Source organism: Ambystoma mexicanum, chromosome 2q, assembly GCF_040938575.1.
Source record: "Ambystoma mexicanum isolate Mex_15411 chromosome 2q, UKY_AmexF1_1, whole genome shotgun sequence".
Classification (NCBI taxonomy): Eukaryota; Metazoa; Chordata; class Amphibia; order Caudata; family Ambystomatidae; genus Ambystoma; species Ambystoma mexicanum.
In genome coordinates, this window is record NC_090924.1 from 695721819 (window position 1) to 695726818 (window position 5000).

The 5000-nt window shown below is 55.3% G+C and overlaps 2 non-coding genes across 2 annotated transcripts; both read right to left on the reverse strand.

The window, feature by feature from the left end:
- Positions 1–562: 562 nt before the first annotated feature.
- Positions 563–674, reverse strand: TRNAL-CAA (transfer RNA leucine (anticodon CAA)). The gene is made up of 2 exons: positions 637–674; positions 563–608 (listed from the first exon to the last, which is right to left on the reverse strand). It is a non-coding gene; the product is annotated as a tRNA-Leu (tRNA).
- An 810-nt stretch (positions 675–1484) lies between these two features.
- Positions 1485–1556, reverse strand: TRNAP-AGG (transfer RNA proline (anticodon AGG)). The gene has a single exon. It is a non-coding gene; the product is annotated as a tRNA-Pro (tRNA).
- Between the last annotated feature and the right edge of the window lie 3444 nt (positions 1557–5000).

A 5000-nucleotide genomic window follows, 5' to 3' on the forward strand; every position in this document is an offset into this window, starting at 1 on the left:
CGCAAACCTGTGCTGCTCAGGGTGGGCAGCTTCCCAGCAGGAGGATGTGTCTTGAAAGCCGACAGAGGTAAGAAGGCGCACTCCCTCAGCCCGTTCCAACCTCTGGATTCCTGCGAATTTCAGAAGAGAACTCTGGGGCAGCATGGCTTCTGTCATCTCCCAACAGCCTCTCTGTCCTTGCTATGTAAATACCTTTACAGCCCCCTGGACTGAGCATGTCTGTTTTTTTATTTTTATTTTGCTGAGGTGTGGTGCCTTCAACGACCGACAGGTGGCAGGAGAGCACTTTCTCCAACTGTGAAGGGGACTTTTTTCACTTCCTGAGTAGACTGGGCTCAGTGACATATGCCACCAAACCAGCCACTAGAAAATGCGGGTTTTGCAGCCGTGGGCCAGTGGGGGTTTAAGGGCAGGTGTGCCTGCGGCGTCCCTGGCAGACAGCTCCAGTTGCAAGGCAGCAGAAGAGAACAGGGAGGCTTGCCGGGAGCTGCATTCGGGGGCCCCCACGAGGTTTTCCGCAAGCCTTACACTCTGAAATGTGCTCAAAAAAATGGGCCCGGCTTGTCAGGAGTGGGATTTGAACCCACGCCTCCAATCGGAGACCAGAACACCCAGATGCAGGGAAGAGCTGCGCCTCTTGAGTCTGGCGCCTTAGACCACTCGGCCACCCTGACAGCTATGGGCAGGACTGGGAAAGATTCTTCAGTACCCAATGTCGCCAGGTGCCAGCGCCAGTTTTCATGCCCCGATCTCTGCATCAAAAGTACCCAAACACTCACTTAAGGACCCATGGATGGCAAGAAACGCCCACTGATGGAGCCAGTTGACAGTTTGCAGGGTGCAAATAAGGGCTGGCCTCAGATCACTCATGGCGTAGTGCCGGCCTGTCCATACCTGTCGAAACCTGCATGCGGTCAAATGCGTCCGATTGACATTGTGGAAATAAAAAGAAACCAGCACCATGTTTCTGCCCGGTGTGGAACCGGGGACCTTTCGCGTGTTAGGCGAACGTGATAACCACTACACTACAGAAACAGCTTTGATAGGCTGCGCTCTCGTGTGCTGGGACAGTTTTCAGTTGAAAGGCTTTGTGGCACTGATGTCTCATTGGGCCCGCTGGTGCCTGCCAGGTGGCACACACCAACGTGAAAGTTTGGCGCAAGCCTGCGCCGGACCTACATGGCAGCACACACAGCACCTCACACACAGGCTGCAGACACATACAAAAGACCAAGCTGGATGCAACAGTGGCGCGAGCCATGGCAGTCCCCACCCAGAAGGCATGTCCAAACCTTTATACATCAGCTCGCCGCCAGCGCATCATTACAAAGGAGGGGGAATTTCCAACACTGCCTCTTGGGCCATGGACTTAAAAGCAGCCAACCATTGGCGACGGGCATCGAACCAGATACGGTCACGCACAAACTATTTTTGGGGGGGAATTGGGGACTCTGTGTTTTTTGTTTTCGGCGCTCCAAAAAAAAGGGCTCGTCCGGGATTTGAACCCGGGACCTCTCGCACCCTAAGCGAGAATCATACCCCTAGACCAACGAGCCACCGCATGCAAATAGCAGTAGGGGGGGGGGTGGTCTGCTTACCTCACTTGGCGCCATGCCCCAGTCGCTCCACCGCCTGACCCCTGCGTGTCACGTGGCCTGTCCCTGGCGCAAGCGCAGAGGACTGAGCTGCCTCTCAAGCAGAGAAACAAGAAGAAGAGCGGCAGCCTTCGCTGGCCAAAGGCCATCTGCTGCCGCTCGATCGGGCTCGATCAGGCGAGATCAGGCGAGATATATGTGGCCGACCGGCCTAGAGCGCAAACCTGTGCTGCTCAGGGTGGGCAGCTTCCCAGCAGGAGGATGTGTCTTGAAAGCCGACAGAGGCAAGAAGGCGCACTCCCTCAGCCCGCTCCAACCTCTGGATTCCTCTGAATTTCAGAAGAGAACTTTGGGGCAGCATGGCTTCTGTCATCTCCCAACAGCCTCTCTGTCCTTGCTATGTAAATACCTTTACAGCCCCCTGGACTGAGCATGTCTGTTTTTTTATTTTTATTTTGCTGAGGTGTGGTGCCTTCAACGACCGACAGGTGGCAGGAGAGCACTTTCTCCAACTGTGAAGGGGACTTTTTTCACTTCCTGAGTAGACTGGGCTCAGTGACATATGCCACCATGCCAGCCACTAGAAAATGCGGGTTTTGCAGCCGTGGGCCAGTGGGGGTTTAAGGGCAGGTGTGCCTGCGGCGTCTCTGGCAGACAGCTCCAGTTGCAAGGCAGCAGAAGAGAACAGGGAGGCTTGCCGGGCGCTGCATTTGGGGGCCCCCACGAGGTTTTCCGCAAGCCTTACACTCTGAAATGTGCTAAAAAAAATGAGCCCGGCTTGTCAGGAGTGGGATTTGAACCCACGCCTCCAATCGGAGACCAGCACACTCAGAGGCAGGGAAGAGCTGCGCCTCTTGAGTCTGGCGCCTTAGACCACTCGGCCACTCTGACAGCCATGGGCAGACCTGGGAAAGATTCTTCAGTACCCAATGTCGCCAGGTGCCAGCGTCAGTTTTCATGCCCCGATCTCTGGAGCAAAAGTACCCAAACACTCAGTTAAGGACCCAGGGGTAGCAGGAAACGCCCACTGATGGAGCCAGTGGACAGTTTGCAGGATGCAAATAAGGGCTGGCCTCAGATCACTCATGGCGTAGTGCCGGCCTGTCCATACCTGTCGAAACCTGCATGCGGTCAAATGTGTCCGATTCACATTGTGGAAATAAAGAGAAACCAGCACCATGTTTCTGCCCGGTCTCAAACCGGGGACTTTTCGCGTGTTAGGCAAATGTGATAACCACTACACTACAGAAACAGCTCTGGTAGGCTGCGCTCTCGTGCGCTGGGACAGCTTTCAGTTGACAGGCTTTGTGGCACTGATGTCTCATGGGGCCCGCTGGTGCCTGCCAGGTGGCACACACCAACGTGAAAGTTTGGCGCAAGCCTGCGCCGGACCTACATGGCAGCACTCACAGCACCTCACACACAGGCTGCAGACACATACAAAAGACCAAGCTGGAAGCAACAGTGACGCGAGCCACGGCAGTCCCCACCCAGAAGGCATGTCCAAACCTTTATACATCAGCTCGCTGCCAGCGCATCATTACAAAGGAGGGGGAATTTCCAACACTGCCTCTTGGACCATGGGCTTAAAATCAGCCAACCATTGGCGATGGGCATCGAACCAGATACGGTCACGCACAAACTATTTTTGGGGGGGAATTGGGGACTCTGTGTCTTTTGTTTTCGGCGCACCAAAAAAAAGGGCTCATCCAGGATTTGAACCCGGGACCTCTAGCACCCACAGCGAGAATCATACCCCTAGACCAACAAGCCACCTCACTGGCGCCATGCCCCAGTCGCTCCACGGCCTGATCCCAGCGTGTCACGTGGCCTGCCCCTGGCGCGAGCGCAGAGAACTGAGCTGCCTCTCAAGCAGAGAAACAAGAAGAAGAGCGGCAGCCTTCGCTGGCCAAAGGCCATCTGCTGCTGCTCGATCGGGCTCGATCAGGCTCGATCAGGCGAGATATATGTGGCCGACCGGCTTAGAGCGCAAACCTGTGCTGCTCAGGGTGGGCAGCTTCCCAGCAGGAGGATGTGTCTTGAAAGCCGACAGAGGTAAGAAGGCGCACTCCCTCAGCCCGTTCCAACCTCTGGATTCCTGCGAATTTCAGAAGAGAACTCTGGGGCAGCATGGCTTCTGTCATCTCCCAACAGCCTCTCTGTCCTTGCTATGTAAATACCTTTACAGCCCCCTGGACTGAGCATGTCTGTTTTTTTATTATTATTTTGCTGAGGTGTGGTGCCTTCAACGACCGACAGGTGGCAGGAGAGCACTTTCTCCAACTGTGAAGGGGACTTTTTTCACTTCCTGAGTAGACTGGGCTCAGTGACATATGCCACCAAACCAGCCACTAGAAAATGCGGGTTTTGCAGCCGTGGGCCAGTGGGGGTTTAAGGGCAGGTGTGCCTGCGGCGTCCCTGGCAGACAGCTCCAGTTGCAAGGCAGCAGAAGAGAACAGGGAGGCTTGCCGGGAGCTGCATTCGGGGGCCCCCACGAGGTTTTCCGCAAGCCTTACACTCTGAAATGTGCTCAAAAAAATGGGCCCGGCTTGTCAGGAGTGGGATTTGAACCCACGCCTCCAATCGGAGACCAGAACACCCAGATGCAGGGAAGAGCTGTGCCTCTTGAGTCTGGCGCCTTAGACCACTTGGCCACCCTGACAGCTATGGGCAGGATTGGGAAAGATTCTTCAGTACCCAATGTCGCCAGGTGCCAGCGCCGGTTTTCATGCCCCGATCTCTGCATCAAAAGTACCCAAACACTCACTTAAGGACCCAGGGATGGCAGGAAACGCCCACTGATGGAGCCAGTGGTCAGTTTGCAGGGTGCAAATAAGGGCTGGCCTCAGATCACTCATGGCGTAGTGCCGGCCTGTCGAAACCTGCATGCGGTCAAATGTGTCCGATTGACATTGTGGAAATAAAAAGAAACCAGCACCATGTTTCTGCCCGGTCTCGAAGTGATAACCACTACACTACAGAAACAGCTCTGGTAGGCTGCGCTCTGGTGTGCTGGGACAGCTTTCAGTTGAAAGGCTTTGTGGCACTGATGTCTCATGGGGCCCGCTGGTACCTGCCAGGTGGCACACACCAACGTGAAAGTTTGGCGCAAGCCTGCGCCGGACCTACATGGCAGCACTCACAGCACCTCACACACAGGCTGCAGACACATACAAAAGACCAAGCTGGATGCAACAGTGGTGCGAGCCATGGCAGTCCCCACCCAGAAGGCATGTCCAAACCTTTATACATCAGCTCGCCGCTAGCGCATCATTACAAAGGAGGGGGAATTTCCAACACTGCCTCTTGGGCCATGGGCTTAAAAGCAGCCAACCATTGGCGACGGGCATCGAACCAGATACGGTCACGCACAAACTATTTTTGGGGGGGAATTGGGGACTCTGT